The sequence below is a fragment of the Crocuta crocuta genome, unplaced genomic scaffold (genome assembly GCF_008692635.1).
Source record: "Crocuta crocuta isolate KB4526 unplaced genomic scaffold, BGI_CrCroc_1.0 scaffold102, whole genome shotgun sequence".
In the NCBI taxonomy this organism is placed as follows: Eukaryota; Metazoa; Chordata; class Mammalia; order Carnivora; family Hyaenidae; genus Crocuta; species Crocuta crocuta.
The window spans coordinates 3,148,424-3,166,297 of record NW_027530019.1 but is presented as its reverse complement, the minus strand read 5'-3'; the positions used below and the strand labels follow the sequence as shown (position 1 = coordinate 3,166,297).

Genomic DNA, 17,874 nt, shown 5'->3' with positions numbered 1-17,874 from the left:
TATATTTTAAAAAATCATTACCAAGTGGAGTTATCTGAGCAAAGTGAGTTTAACATTTAAAAATCAATTTCTGTAACTTACCATCTTAAGAAAAAGAAAACACAACTTCTATAATTATCTTAATATATACAGAAAAAGAAACGGACAAAGTAAACATTAGTTCATGAGAGAAATAAAAGCTCTCTGCCAACTAGGAATTGAAGGAACAGAAGGGAACATCCTCAACCTAATTAAGTACATCTACAGTAAACCTACAACTTATATCATTTATAATGGGGAAAGACAAACGCTTTTCCCAGAAGTTGGTCCTAGTACTCCCAGTAAGTTGAGCAAGGGAAAAAATAAATAGAAATAGAATAAAAAAATAAATAGAAATAGAATAAAAATAGAAAATATTCATAGAAAAACAGAAAAAACATAGAGATTTGAAAGGAAGAAGTGAAACTGTCAATATTTCACAAAACTCTAAGGAATCTATAAAAAAAAAAGTCAGACCTGATACCAAGGTCATAAGAATAACGATCAAACTTCAAACAGTAATTTTCTTTCTACATGTTAGCAATAATTGGAAATATAATCTATTTAAATATCCTTTACATTAGGAAGACAAATTTAACAAATTATGATTATGTATGCTCAAAACTTTACAGAATACCGCTAAGACAAAGAAGACCTAAATAAAAAGTGAAACACATCATATTCATGGATCTGAAAGAAGAAATGTAACTGATCCAACTCTTCACAAACTGATCTATAAAGATACAATGTGAACACAACCAAAATCACTGCAGGATTTTTGGCAGAAACTGACTGCCTTCTAAAATTTGTAAGACATCAAAGAAACAATACCACCAAAATATTTTTAAAGAAAAAATAGTTAGAAGACTCACACTACCCAATTTCAAAACTTACTATAAAGCTATGGAAAGAAGAAAAGACAGCAAAGTACAAGGATCCTGACACTTACCTCCTCTAACAGAAACACCAAAGCCAGCAACATGTACTGCAATTCACTCTGAAAACAACCTGAAGACTGGAAGAACAGATCTTCCACAGCTAATCATAGAGACGGTCACACTGAAAAGGATAGGAAGGGCAGAGAATTGACTGGGAACCAAACCCCTGGCCTGGCTACCCACAAGCAAGAGAAGCAAGGGGATCAGACCCCGCAACAGACACCTCCAGCCCTGGAGACCTGCACTGAGAAAGTGAGTCCCCATAATACATGGCTTTAAAAACCAGCTGGGCTTAACTCCAAGACAGCCAAAGGCTATAGAAAACGGAGTTTCTGCCCTTACAGACCCAGTATGCTAAATAACTCAGCTCAAGACACAGTATAAAAGCAGCAGATTGAAAACAGCCTAGGGTATATGAGAAGAAAATATACTGACTAATTTTATTTTTTTTTAATTTTTTAATGTTTTATTTATTTCTGAGAGAGAGAGAGAGAGAGACAGCATGAGCAGGGGAGGGTCAGAGAGAGAGGGAGACACAGAATCTGAAACAGGCTCCAGGCTCTGAGCTGGCTGTCAGTACAGAGCCCGATGCAGGGCTTGAACCTACGGACTGTGAGATCATGACCTGAGCCGAAGTCGAACACTTGACCAACCGAGCCACCCAGGCGCCCCCTGACTAGTTTTAGAATGTGTGCCAGATAGGCAGGGATTTGCAGGAGCTTTCTCTGTCAACAAAAGTGCTGGCTAGTACCATTTTTCTTGCCCTCCCCTATGCTAGATAGCCAGAAGCTTTCTAGAGTCAGTCCTGACACTCTCCATCTGCCAGCATTCTCTGCCTAGCATACTCCTACAACCTAACCAACCAACCAGCCAGCCCTAGCAGGCACACTTCCAAAGCAGCACCCAGCGCACCACACCTAGCTCAATGCATACACCCAGGATGAGTACACTCCCTAGCAGAGCCACACAGGTCACAGCTTAGCCACAACAGGAGGGCACACACACCCCACACCAGGGAAACCCCGGTTCTAGTGACCGGGGGGGGACTGCACTACAAAGCACCATGGGACCCATTCTATACAAGTCCACCACTTTCAAGATCAGGAGATAAAGCTGACTTGCCTAATACAAAGAAACAAACACAAGAGAGTTAGAGAAAATGAAAAGACAGAAGAATACGTCCCAATTGAAAGAATAAGACAAAATTAGACAGGAAAAGAGCTAAACAAAACAGAGATAAGCAACATGCCCAATAAAGAGTTCAAAGTAATGGTCACAAAGAGCTCACCAGAAACTGAGAGAAGAGTTAATGAACTCACTGAGAATTTCAACAAAGAGATGGAAAATATAAAAAATAACCAATCAGAGCTGAAAAACACAATAACTGAAATGACAAATACACTAAAAAGAATGAACAGCAGATTATAGGATAAGGAACGAATCAGCTAGTTGAAGACACAGTAATGAAAACCATCTAAGCTGAACAACTATATGCTAATAAATTGAACAACTTAGAAAAAAGCACTTTTCATATGTCTGTTGGCCATCTGTAGGTCTTCTATGGAAGAATGTGTATTCAGGTCCTCTGCCCATTTTGAATTGGATTTGAGGGTTTTACTGGTATTGAGTTGTACTAGTTCTTTATATATTTCAGATATTAACCTTTTATCAAATATGTAATTTGCAAATATCTCCTCTCATTTAGTAAGTTGTGTTTTGTTGATGATTGATGATTTCCTTCATTGTGCAAAAGGTTCTTATTTGGTACAGTTCTGGTAGTTTAATTTTGTTTTTGTTTCCCTTACCAAAGGAAACATATCTTAAAAGATGTTTCTACAGCTGATGTCATATGTGGAAATTAAGAAACAAAATAAATGTACAAAGGAAAAAGACAAAAAACCAGACAAATATAGAGAACTGGTGGTTTCAGAAAGAGGGGAGGTGAATGGGTGGATGGATAAAGCAGGTGATGGGAATTAAGAGTACAGTTACTGTAATGAGCACAGGGTAATGTACAGAATTATTAAATCATTATATGGTACACATGAAGCTAATATTACACTGTATGTTATACCTGAATTTTAAAAATAAAATTTTAAAAACAAGACTCATCTAGAGCACTGGGTGTTATATGGAAACCAACCTGACAATAAACTATTTAAAAAAAAAAAAGACTCATCTATATGCTGCCTACAAGACTAATTTCCAACCTAAAGACAATATAGACAAAGTGAAAGGATTAAGAAAGATATTCCATGCAAATGGAGGAGAAAAAAAAGTGGAGGTAGCACTTATATCAGATAACACAGACTTAAAAACTGTAACAAGACAAAAAAAAAGGGTATTACATAATAATAAAGAGATCACTCAAACAAGAGGATATAACAATTATAAATATCTATGCACCCAATACAGGAGCACTTACGATATAAGGCAAATATTAACAGACATAAATGGAGAAACTGACAGTAATGCAATACTAATAGAGAACTTAAATACCCCACTTACATTAATGGATAGGTCATCCAGAAAGAAAATCAGAAGGAAACAGTGGCTTTGAACAACACATTAGACCAGATGGACTTAACAGAACATTCCACCCAAAAACGGCAGAATACATTCTTTTCAAGTACACACAGAACATTCTCCAGGATAGGTCACATTAGGCCAAAAAATATCTTTAAATAAATTTGAGAAGACTGAAATCATATCAAGCATCTTTTCTAACTCTAACAATATGAACTAGAAATCAATTACAAGGAGAAAAAATTGGAAGGAAAGAACAAATACATGAAGGCAAAACAAGATGCTACTGAACAGCCAATGAGTTGATCAAAGATCAAAGAAGAAATGAGAAAAACAGGGAGACAAATGAAAAATGAAAAACAATGGTCCAAAATCTGTGGAATGCAATAAAAGTAGTTCTAAGAGGTAAGTTTAGAGAGATACAAGTGTACCTCAAGAAACAAACAAATCTCAAATAAGCAATCAAACCTTGCAGCTAAAGAAACTAGAAAAAGGACAAAGCCAAAATGAGTAGAAGAAAGGAAGTAATAAAGATCATAGTATAAATAAATGAAATAGAGATTAAAAAGGAATAGAAAAGATCAACATGACTAAGAGCTGATGCTTTGTAAAGATAAACTTATTAAGCCTTTAGCCAGACTAATCAAGAAAAAAAGACAGAGAACATAAAATCAGAAATGAAAGAGAAATTACAGCCAACACCAAGGAAATACATAAAAATTACAGATTATGACAAAGAAAACTATATGCCAATAAATTGAACAACTTAGAAAAAAATGGATAAATTCCTAGAAACACCAATCTCCCAAAACTGAATCATAAAGAAATAGAAAATCTGAACAGGCCTACTACTAATAAGTAAGTTGAGTTGGTAATCAAAAAACTCCCAATAAACAAAAGTCCAATACCAGATGGCTTCACAGCTGAATTCTACCAAATATTTAAGGAAGAGTTATATCCCATCCCTCTCAAAGTATTCTACAAAATGTAAGAGGGAGAAATCCTTCTAAATTCATTCTATGAGGCCAGCATTATCCTGATACCAAAACCAGACACACACACACACACACACACACACACACACACACACACACACACTCACACACATGATATAAATTGAAATAAAGTTCCACAATTCTGTGGGAAAAAATTACAGAGCAAAATTCCTGATGAATGCAGGTACAAAAAATCCTCAACAAAATCTTACCAAACCAATTCAAAAATAAATTAAAAGGATAATTCATCACAATCAAGTAGGATTTATTCCAGGATCCAAGGATGATTCATGTTATGCAAATTAATAAACATGATACTTTACATTAACAAAATGAAGGATAAAATTCCTAAGATCATCTTAACTGATGTAGAGAAAGCATTTGACAAATATCCATTCTTAATAAAAACTAAACAAAGTGGTATACAGTGAACATATAAAAGCCATATATAAAACAAACCCACAGCTAACATCATACTCAATTGTAAAAAACTAAAAGCTTTCTCCTAAGATTGGAAACAAAACAAAAATGTCCACTCTCACCATTATTATTCACCATAGTATTGGAAGTCCTAGCCACAGTAATCAGACAAGAAAAAGGAAAGAAAAGGCATTTTGAAGTATAACTGTTACTATTTGCAAATGATATACTACATATAAAAAACCTAGATTCTACCAAAAAACTATCATACTTAATAAATGAATTTCATAAAGTTGGAGGATACAAAATCAATATAGAGAAATCTGCTGTATTTCTATATACTAATAATGAAATAGCATAAACAGAAATTAAGAAGAACAATCCCATTTACTACTGCATCACAAAGAATAAAATACCTAGGAATAAATTTAACCAAAGAGGTGAAAGCCCTACACACTGAAAACTAGAAGACCCTGATGAAAGAAATCAAAGAAGATACAAACAAATGGAAAGATATACTGTATTCATGTACTGGAAGAATTAATATTGTAAAAAAATCTACACTACTCAAGCAATCTATAGATTCAACGCAATCCTTATCAAGATACCAACAGTATTTTTCACAGAACTAGAATAAGAAATCCTAAAATTTATATAAAATCACAAAAGACCCTGAACAGCAAAAACAAATCTTGAGAAAGTATATAAATCTGTCAAGATTCACTGAACTGTACACATAAACATTTTATCTTACCTTAATTATATTTCAATAAAGTTAATTGTAAAAAGGAAACAACAGGACAAGATTTATGTACAAGGATGCTCATATTTAATAGCAATAGAAAAAATCAGAACACTTAATGTTCATTAATAGTTATCCAGTTAAAATACAATATATTCATTCATATAATGGGAAATTATGTCCCCTTTAAAAAGAATACACATACATGTGTATTGACACAGCAATCTATGATGTATTAAGTGAAAACATCAATTTAAAGAATATGACCTAATTTGAGTATGTGTGTATATGCACACATACTTCCATGTGGCTTACAAAGAATCAAAAAGTCTGAAAGAATATATACTGAACAGAAAACAGTGATCTTTTTTATTGAAGGTAGGACTATTTGGCAGAGGATTTTCATTTTCTTTGCATGTTTTTTACAATAAATAAATAAATCACATTTAAAAAGTAAAGATATTTCCATTTTAAAGAAGGAAAAAGGTCAAGAAGCCAATCCTTAAATAACCAAAACACTGAATCTAGGAACAGAGAAGTGCTTTCAAGAGGAAGTAGTTTCTGGAAACATTCTGTAGGCTTCTGCTTTCCTTCCTGCCAAAATCACCCTCCTCAAAAATTCTTATCCAAGTTCTTAAACAGCCCAGTTTTCTACTCAGAAGCATTAATCCTCTATTCTCTATTTTTTAAAAAATGTTTCCAAGGAAATGGTATTTTAAATCACTTTCAAATTTTACAAAATAACCAACTCTTACAGAAAGTGTTCAGAGATAAACTTTATAAACATAAAAAATTGAAATAAATACATAGCAAACAAAGCAAACAATTCTTGAACTGAAGGTTTAAGCAGGTACACGTTGGAGGGGGAGCTTTTTAACAAGTAAGACTTTAAAGTCCAGATAAAAACTTAAAATACTACTAAGCGCCCCCAAAATAGGAAGTGCTCAATGAACTGAAATACTAAAAATATTAAAAATCCTGAAGGTAGCTGATTTTGAGTTCCACAACACCTGAACTGAAACATTGTCATATGTAGCAGAGGCGGTGGAAAATGCCTTCTAGTGGTAGATCACACAGCTACCATCTGTTTCATCAAGTCAGACAAGCTTGGCTTTATTAACAGAAGGAGAACAGATTGGGGGGGAGGGAAATGCCAACATTACCAAGTTAGTTTCTGTTCTTTTTTCAAGAAGATCTTTATTAGATGTAGTAACTTCTCAAAAATGTGAGGAAATAAGCTTTTTAAATCCATGATGCATTTTATTAACCTCCAAAGGATCCTTACCAGTAAGGCATTCTTAATTTTCCATTAGAATTACAGAACACTTATCTCTTAGGAGAATTAGAAGAATTTAATGCAAAGAAAACATGACTAATACTTGGGGAAAAATAATAATCAACTGCTAAGGCTACTGTAATAAAAATTCAAAGAAAAAGATACTAAGCATTATGGAACATGCAAACAGAATCTTTGAGGAACATTAAATCTAGATGTCCCATTTGAGAGGATATGGTTTTAGTCTTATTGCTGAGTTGTGTTTAAAGTACAAGGGTATCTTTTGAATTCATTAGAGATGAGAGTTCAAATTCAGTAGATGTTCAACCACTGAATACTGATCATCATACATGGGTCATTAATAGTTTTTAATGTACCACATGACCCTGTTGTCAAAAAACCATATATCCTAAAATAGTCTCAAAGTGTGACATATAGCTGAGGCAAACATAAGACACTGACTATGCAAATAGAGACAATCAGAAACATTAAGATTACATGAGGGGCTATTCCAAAAAATAAAAGAGGAACGAAGATTTATTCTATGAAGCCAGCATTATCCTGATACCAGCACCAGATAAAGACACTACAAAAAAAGAAAACTACATGCCAATATCTCTGATGAATATAGATGCAAAAAACCTCAACAAAATATTAGCAAACTGAATCCAAGAATCCCTTTAAAAACTCATTCACCCCCATCAAGTACGATGTATTCCAGGCATGCAAGGGTGGTTCAATATTTGCAAATCAATCAACATGATACATCACATTAACAAGGATAAAAACCATATAATCTCAATAGATGCACAAGAAGCATTTGACAAAGTACAACATGCATTCATGATGAAACCCCTCAACAAAGTAAGTGTAGAGGGGAATGTACCTCAACAAAATAAAGGCTATCTGAAAAAACCCACAGCTAACATCATACTCAATGGTGAAAAACTGAGAGATCTTCCTCTAAGATAGAGGACAAGACAAAAATGTCTACTTTCACCACAAAGAAATAAAATTTTCACTATTTGCAGATGATAAACTACAGAAAACCCTAAACATTCTACCAAAAAACTACTAGAAGTGCTGAATGGATTTAATAAAGTCACAGTATACAAAATTAACACACAAAAGCCTATTGTATCTCCATACACTAATAAAGAGGTAGCAGAAAGAGAAATTAACAACCCCATTTATAACTGTACCAAAAAGAATAAAATTAAACTTAACCAGAGAGGTGAAATACCTGTACTCTAAAAATTATAAAACACCAACAAAAAAATTTTGAAGGTGACAAAAACAAATGGAAATATATTCCATGCTCATGGACTGGCAGAATTAATGTTGTTAAGATGTCCATAGTACCCAAAGCAATCTACAGATTCAATGTAATCCTTATCAAAATATCACCAACATTCTCATAGAACGAGAACAAATAATCCTAAAATTTGTATGGAACCACAAAAGACCCCAAATAGCCAGAGCAATCTTGAAAAAAAAAATGAGAAAGGTGGAAGTATCACAATCCAGGATTTCAAGATATACTACAAAACTGTAGTAATCAAAACAGTATGATACTGTCAGAGAAACAAACACATAGATCAACGGAACAGAACAGAGATCTGAGAAATAAACTCATGATTATATGGTCAATGAATCTATGATAAAGGAGGCAAGAATATACAATGGAAAGAAGATCATCTCTTCCACAAACAGGAATAGAAAAACTGGACAACTACATGCAAAAGAATGAAACTGGACCACCTTCTTGCACCATATACAAAAATAAACTCAAAATGGATTAAAGACCTAAATATGAGACCTGGAACTGTTAAAACTCCTAGAAGAAAACAGGCAGTAATTTCTTTGACATGAGGCATTGAAACGTTTTCTAGATTTATCTTCTGAAGCAGGGGGAACAAAAGCTAAATGAAACTATTGGGACCATACCAAAATAAGATTTTATACAGTGAAAAAAACCATCAACAAAACAAAAAGGTAACCTACTGAATGATACATGCAAATGATTTCTCTGATAAGGGTTTAATATCTAAAACATATAAAGAGCTTTTACAACTCAGCACACACAAAAAAAAACCCCACAAATAATCCAATTAAAAAACTGGGCTAGAGGACATGTATAGACATTTTTGCAAAGAAGACATACAGATGGCCAAGAGACACATGAAAAAATGCTTATCACTAGTCATCACAAAATATATGTCAAAACCACAATGAGATATCACTTCACATTTGTCATAATGTCTAAACTCAAAACACAAGAAATAACAAGTGTTGGTGAGGATGTGCAAAAAAAGAAACACCTTGTGCACTTTTGGTGGAAATGCAAATTGGTGTAGCCACTCTGGAAAACAGTATGGAGTTTCCTCAAAATATTAAATATAGAATTACCAAGTAATCTAGTAATCCCACTGGTGGACATTTACCCAAAGAAAACAGAAGCACTAATTTAATAGATATATGCAATCCTATATTTACTGCAACATTATTTAGAATCACCAAGATATAAGGATATTAAATGTCCATTAATAGATGAATGGATAAAGAAGATATGGTGTGTACACACGCATGCACACGTGCATGTGCACATGGGCACACACACACACAGAGGCATATTCCTCTGCCATAAAAAAGAATGAAATCTTGACATCTACAACAACATAGATGGACCTAGAGGGTATGATACTAAGTGAAATAAGTCAGTCAGAGAAAGACAAGTACCAAATGATTTCACTAATATGTGGAATTTAAGAAACAAAACAAAGAAAAAAAAAGAGGAAAAAAAAGACTCTTAAACACAGAGAACAAACCAGTGGTTGCCAAAGGGGAGATCGGTAGGGGAATGAGTATAACGGGTAAAGGAGATTAAGAGAACACTTATCTTGATGAGCACTGAGTAATGTATAGAATTGTTGAATCATTATATTGTATACCTGAAACTAATAGAACACTGTATGTTAATTACTTCAATAAAAAAATAATATATAAGAGAAATCAACTGTAAGACAAGAAGAATGTACAAAACAAACAGTACTTTTTGTAAGTATTTTAACAATTCATTTGTCTCATTTAGAGAAGGTACACATCTTCTAATTTCTATTAATATACTATTCTTAATTGAATCCAATTACGTGCATTGTAATATATTTCATAAGAATTATATTTCATGTGATCATGTCCAGATACAGATCTGTTAAAAAGCTAAATTTTACTCTGAGCAAATTCAATGACTTTCAGACTGCTTCAGCCTTAAAAACAAAATTAGTCTGTAATGGATAATGATATGCTATTAACTGCTTATATACTACAGAATGATCACGTGATTCACTCCAACAATAAATATTTACTCAATGTGGACACTGTATAAACTGCTGGGGATACAGCTGGGAGAGGGGAAGGAAGAGATAGGAGACAACAAAATATAATTCAGAATTGTACAGAGCTTATACTCCAGAAGGGAAGACAACAGTAAATAAAGATACAAATTACTGCTGGGGTGCCTGGCTGGCTCAGTCATTTAAGGGTCAGACTCCTGATCTCAGCTCAGCTCAGGTCTTGATCTCAGGATCGTGAGTTCAATCCTCACACTGGGCATGGAGACTACTTAAAAAAAAGATATACATTACTGTTTTAATAAAATTATGTTAAGTGCTACAAATAAAAAGCATACTGTGAGAGTATATACTTGGAAGAATTGACCTGGTCTGGGAGGTTTCCTTAAAAAAGTGATATTTAAATTGAGAGCTGGGGTGCCTGAGTGGCCCAGTCAGTTAACCACCCAACTTTGCCTCAGGTAGCAATCCTGCGGTTAGTGAGTTTGAGCCCTACATTGGACTCTGCACCAACAGTGCAGAGCCTGCTTGGGATTCTCTTTCTCCCCCTCTTTATGCCTGTCCCCTGCTCTCTCTCTCTCAAAATAAATAAACTTTAAAAACAGAAATATACCATGGGGCACCTGAGTGGCTCAGTCAGTTGAATTACCAACCCTCTATTTCAGCTTGGGTCATGATCCCAAGGGTTGTAGAACTGAGCCCCATGCCAGGCTCCATGCTGGGCATAGAACCTACTTCAGATTCTCTGGCTGTCCCTCTCCCGTCGCCCCTTCCCCTTCTCATATACACTCTCTCTCTAAAAATAAAATAAATAAAATAAATTTTTTAAGATGTAATTTTTTAAAAAGTACATCAGATGATATATATGCCAAAACACATGTTTTAAGGAAAACCTAAGTGTTTACAATAGTACCATTAATTGCATTTGAGAGAGGGTAGTGGGAAAACATGCTTCAAATGCAGCATAGCACGCACAACAGTACCCAAGCTGATGTCAGGGCAAAGACCAACTGGAAATATAAAGCTGCATTCCAGTATGAATCTAGACTAGCTCTCTGATCACACTGATTCTGTCCTCTATTAAATCATCATGGCCTCAACTATGACAGACTTGTTAAATCAAAGGAATGACTAGCCTTACTAATCATTTGTCAGCATATGGTAACCCTAAGAAATATGAGTAACAAAAAGAACAAATCTGTTGGTATGGCCATTTTTTCATGGTCAAGCTTTAGGAGTAATGGAATGCTAGTTTTTAAAGATCAAAGTTTTAAAGATGACTGCCTAGTTCTAGAGATCAAAGGCAAAAATTATTTATTTTTTAAAGTAGGCTTCATGCCCAGCACAGAGCCCAATATGGTGCCTGAAGTCATCACCCTGAGATCAAGACCTCAGCTAAGATCAAGACTTGGACACAATCAACTGAGCCACCTAGGCACCCCTACTCTTTTTCAAACTATTTTTCCTGTGATGCTGACATTTACCTTTGACTAACTTTGTTTTTCAGACATTATGGAAAACTCTTCTTGCATCTCTACATTCTACCCAGAAATATTAAATATTAGGAGTTTTTTAAAATTTGCAGGTGACTGCGGCTTAAGATGAGGATCATTAAATAAGGCAATGAGGGTTGTTTTATATAAACATAGAGTCCAATTCACAGTGCAGATATACTGTCATGGAAATATATGCATCAGTAAATGTTGATTGCATTAGCTAATGTTGCACCCAACATACAGTAGTGGTGAAAGATTTTAAAATGCCANAGGTCAAGTCATAAATTATGGTTCTTTATATAATGAATATGTATATATGAAATATACTATGTAGCCATGGAAAATGATATTGTATGTAAGAGAATGTTTAATAACAGTAATAGTCACCATATTCTGTTAAGCAAAAGAAGTCAAAAAGAGATAAAAAGGACTAAACCTAAAGAAAAGGGGGGCATGCATGTATTCATGTAAATTGCATGTAAATTCTAGAAGAAATTTACAGCAAAATGTTAAGTGTGGTTGCAGGTGGTAGTGGCATTATTTGTGGGTTTTGTAGAATCTATATACTTCCACTTTTTTGCTAATGAAAGTAAGATTAAATAAGCTTGTTTCTAAAAAAAAAATTTGCAGGTGATTGGCTTNTGTGTGTGTGTGTGTGTGTGTGTGTGTGTGTGTGTGTGTGTGTGTGAGTGTGAGTAGGGGAGAAGGGCAGAGGGAGAGAGAAAATCCCAAGCAGGCTCCACACTCAGCCCAGAGCCCGAAGAGGGACTCAATCCAACAACCCAGAGATCATGACCTCAGCCAAAATCAAGAGTCAGATGTTCAACCAACTGAGCCACCCAGGCACCCTTCAGTGTTTGTTTTTAAAATCTACTTTTAATTTTTTTCTTCCAATTTATTTACTTTTAGTTTCTCCTGTTATCCTTTGACTCCTTACTACCTACCCCACCAAATCGTTGAGACAGTCTGTGAGGGGAGGAGGAGGAGGAAGAGGAGGCAGGGAATTGGAAGAAAGGAAAAGAGAGGAGGAAAGCCCAAATGGCAAGGAAGTGCTGGCACCCTAGGGTCTGGAGGACGCCTCTGATCAAGAACCAGGAAAAGCCACGCCCTCAGTCATAGAACTACAAAGACATAAATTCTGCCAACAACCTGAGTGAGCTTGGAGGAGGATTCTGTTTTAGTCAAGTCTCTGGGTCAGAATTTAGCTGATGCCTTTACTGTAGCCTTCGGAGTCCCAAATCAGAGCACCTATCCAAGCGATGCCTAAATACCTAAACTACAGAAGCTGAGATAATAAATGTGTGGTTTGAATCTGCGATCTGTAGTACTTTGATATCCAATAACAGAAAACTAATACAGACTCCTAGTGATAAGGGCTATGAATAATTTAAGGAGGAAAAGAGAATAAAAAGTATAATGGGAGGTGGTAAGCAATTTTAAAAAGGGTGCTTAGGAAGAGCCTCATAGAGATGGTGATATTTAAGACATTAAAGGGAAAAGCCAGGCAAATCTCTGGGAAAGGAGATTTCTGGGTAGGTGCAAAAGCTGTGTTTAGGAAAAATAACAATGGGTGCGTGGCTGAAGTAAAGTTTCCAAGGAAGAGAGGAACAGAAGATAAAGTCAAAGAAGTGATGGGGGATGCGGTAAGCATGGGGCCTGGAAAGCCACCATAAAGACTTGGGTTTTTACTGAATGAAATGGGAAACCTTTTCAGTTTTGAACAGAGGAATGACATTATCTGACTCACATTTTGAAAAGAGCACTCTAGCCACTGGTTTGAAAATATAGTGTATAGGAGCACAGCAAAAATTGGGAGAACCAATTAAGAATTTAATATAATAATACAAGTAATAAGTGACAGAGGCTGCAAATAAATTATAACAATGGAGGTGATACTGAGGTGAGCTGACTGTGGATATATTTTGAAGGTAGAGCCATCAGGGGAGTAGAATGAGGGCAGAGGTAGAGATCATGAGTTCCATTTTATTTATTTATTTTTTTAGAGGGAAGGGAAGGACATAGGGTGAGGGAGAGAGAATCTCAAGCAGGCTCCATGCCCATAACAGAGCACAATGTGGGGCTCAATCTTACAACCATGAGATCATGACCTACTTTGAAATCAAGAGTCAGACGCTTAACTGATTGAGCCATGTAGGCTCAATTTTAGAGAGTCCATTTTAGACATGTTTACTTGATGACTTGTATTAGTTTTATGTATGTGCACATGTGTGTGTGTGTATGTATACGTATGTGTGCAGTGTGTGTGTGTGTGCGCCCGCGTGCACATACAATTAGCCTGGAGCTCAGGGGAGAGTTACAGGCAAAAGATACAAATCTGAATGCACTTAAAGCCATGAGATAAGATCACCAAGGGAGTGAGTATTGTCAGAGGACAACAGTTGTCAGAGAAGAGGTCTAAGAAATAAGTCCTGGGGCACTTCAAAATTTAAAAGTAGGGAAGAAAAGGTGATCCCAACAAACTAATAAGGGGCAGCCAGAGTTAAAGAGCAAATCAAGAGAATGTGTGATGTCCCAAAAGTAAACTGAAGAAAGTGTTCAAGGGTGAGGAAGTAACCCACTGTGTTAATTCATGCCATTAGGGTAACTAAGCACTAACCACAGGATTCAGTAACAGGAACTCACTAATGACTCTTTCAGAAGAAACAGAGAGTGAACACAACAGAAAATGAGGAGAAAAACTTGGAGACAGCAACTATAAGCAACTCTCTGAAGGTGTTATAAGGAGGACAAAGAAATGTGGCAGAAGCTGAGAAAAGGTCAAGAGAAAGTTTTTGGTTCTGTTGTTTTTTTCAGAATGGGCAAGATTATAGCATGTTTGGCATGCTATGCTGTATTGGTGATCTTGGACTGCCATAACAAAATACCATAGACTGGGTGGCTTAAACAACTGTGTTTTCTCACAGTTCTGAGGACTGGAGGCTGAGATGTGACTGCCAGAAAGATCAAGTTGGTGGACCTCTCTTTCTGGCTTGCAGACAACTACCTTCTTGCTATGTATTCACGTCCCAGAAGGGGAGCAAGCTCTCTGGCATCTCTTCTTATAAAAGTACTCACTATTCCTATATGAGGTCCATATGCTCATCACACCTCATCTAATAGTAAGTACCTTCCAAAAGCCCCATATCCAAATCCCATCACAATTCAACATATGAATGCGGGCTGGGGGCCCATGTTCAGTCCATAACATATACCAATGTGATCTCACTCTAACACACAGATCTCATCAATCTTGAACAAAATATTAGCAAACCAAATCCAAGAAGAATAATACATTATAATCAAGTTAGGGTTATTCTAGAAACACAAGGCTTATTTAATACTTGAAAATAAGTCCATCTATTTATCTTATTAAAAAAAAGAAAAAAATCCTAAAATATACATGCAAATACAAAGGGCCATGGCAAGGATGTGGGGGAAAAAACGGAACCCTCGTGTACTGGTGGCGGGAATGTAAACTGGTGCAGCCACTGTGGAAAACACTATGGAGGTGACTCAAAAACGTAAAAACAGAAATATCATATGATCCAGTAATTCCACTATTGGGTATTTTCCCAAACACTACTTTGAACATACAAAGGATCAAGAAAGATCATCTTTAAGAAAAAAAACAAGATGGGAGGATGTGTTCTACCAGATACCAAAACAATTTAAAAGCTACAGCAATTAAGACAAGTGGCACTGGTATAAGACCAATGGACTAGAGAAAATAACCCCGAAGCAGACCCACACAAATATGGATGCTGAAATCTATGACAAAAGGGGGATTACAGAGCAACAGAGAAAGAAGGCTTTTCAATAGTGTGCTAGACAAATGGGTGTCAATATAGGAAAAAAACGAACTTGGCCTCTTCCTCAAATCATATCTAAAAATGATTCCACATAGATTTCAGACATAGATGTGGAAAACAAAAACACAAAATGTCCAGATTTTAGGTCACAGGTTCTTTGAGGTCCTCTAACCCAGGGGCCTGTGGATAGAACTCTAAGATATAAAGATTATTTTTGATACACCCAGTATGCTCTCATGTCTTAGCCTTTTAGTGTGCCAGTTCTTTTTTTTTTTTTACAAATAGTTTATTGTCAAATTAGTTTCCACATAACACTCAGTGCTCATCCCCAAAGTGGCCCTCCTCCATGCCCATCCCCCCCCCACATCCATCAGTCCTCAGTTTTTGTCAGCATTCAAGAGTCTCTCATGGTTTGCCTCTCTCCCTTTCCCCCACCATTTCCGCCCTTCTTCTCCCCCTTGTTCCTCCGTCAAGTTCCTCCTAATCCTCCTATACGTGCAAACATATGATATTTGTCCTTCTCTGCCTGACTTATTTCACTCAGCATAACACCCTCAAGGTCCATCCACGTTGCTTAGTGTGCCAGTTCTAACTTATAGCATCTATATATCTTTGCCTGAAGTTTCCTAGGACTTGTTTCTGACTCCTGAGAATTAGTGCCCTGCCCTAACCAGCCCCCAACCGACAACTGATATGTATGAAGAATATGTATGAGGAACACGATGTTAGGAGGAACACCAGCTCCCAGAGTTACCCAGAGATCACAATTTGTTAGTCACTTGCATGATAACATACCTTTATTCAGCCCCTTCACTTCCCTGCCTTAAATATGGTATATTTCTTGGTAATCATTCCCCACATGAATTACTTATACTTGAATCCTAGCCTCAGGATCTGCTTCTTGAGAAACCAAGATGACTAAGACTCAGAGTTACCATGAACTAGAGTGGTGAAAAACAATTACTTCTCTATTTTCATAACTGCTAACTGAAGGAAATGCTGAATTTCAGTTACGAATAAAAGCAACAGACCAAAGTGGTATTAGTGGTACCTATGACTCTAACAGAAATCACAGATGTTTTAATATTACATGGCATTTTCTGTAAATATCCCCAAATAGTTTTTATACTCCTTACTACTTTGAAATTATTAGGTAACTACTGAACTGCACATGATTGCAGTCTCTCTGCCAATAATATTGTGCAGTCTTCCTGTCTATAACGCCACCTGTTGAGCAACTACCACTGGATCAACTAATTACTCAGACACAAAACAGTTTAGAGTGTTCTACAACTAGAGAGCAATGCAAAAAGGATGAACTCTGGTATTCTTAGAGAATGTATTCTTGCCCTGTAGTGTAATATAAAGGTTTTAATTCCACATACAACAATTAAATACAATGAAACTTTACCCTGGGGGATTTTTTCAATGTGTACTTACTTATTTTTGAGAAAGAGAGNGGCCAAGCAGGATCCCTGCTGTCAATTCAGAGTCCAGTGTGGGCCTCGAATTCACAAGCCATGAGATCATGACCTAAGCCAAAGTCAGCTGCTTAACTGACTGAGCCACTCAGGTGCCCCAAAACACCAGAAGATTCTTAAAACCTCTATGAGCTGGAGATGGATGGGGAGGACAATCCTAATGGCACTGTACTTCTCAAATAGAAACACTGGTAGCTAGAAGGCAACAGAACCAGGACGTAAAAAATCCTGAGAGAAAATTTTCAACATGTTTCTATGCCCTGCCAAATCAAGCATAAAAGAAGAATAGTTGCTTAGGCTTGCAATGCCTCAAAAAATTCTTTCCCATTCACCCTTTTCAGGAATCTACTAAAGAGTATCTCTATCAGGCAAGGGAAGATAAATGATGCTAAGAAACAGGGCAAAGAGAATCTCCTAATTAAAGTTTATAAAAGAAAATTCAAAAATGATAGCTCTGCTATTTTAGGCTTGGAGAGCAACTAAGCCAGAGTGGGGGCAAAGAGAACACACATTTCCAGGGTACCTCCTATGTGGAATTATACCGAGAGGGGATCCAAAGACTGCCAGAGGTTTGGGGGTAAATTAGGTATAGACAAATTGAAGCAAAAAGTAAAAGAGTTAGTAGTAACTCCAAAGTAATTATTCTGTGAAGAGCATTTTACACAATCTTAACAATGTGAACATTTACCCAAATATTATTAGAGATCTACATCAGCAAGACAGGAAGAAGGGAAGTCAATGTATAAATGTGGCAACAGTAGAGATGGGGCTGGGGACATCAGTCAGAGGACTGAAGTCTTAGCTTCCATAGTAGGAAGGCAAG

The 17,874-nt window shown here is 36.1% G+C and overlaps 1 protein-coding gene across 5 annotated transcripts in view; it reads right to left on the bottom strand.

Annotated features, from left to right (window-relative positions):
• Window positions 1-17,874, bottom strand: part of DMXL2 (Dmx like 2) — a 153,693-nt gene that overhangs the window by 96,858 nt on the left and 38,961 nt on the right. The window lies entirely within an intron of this gene.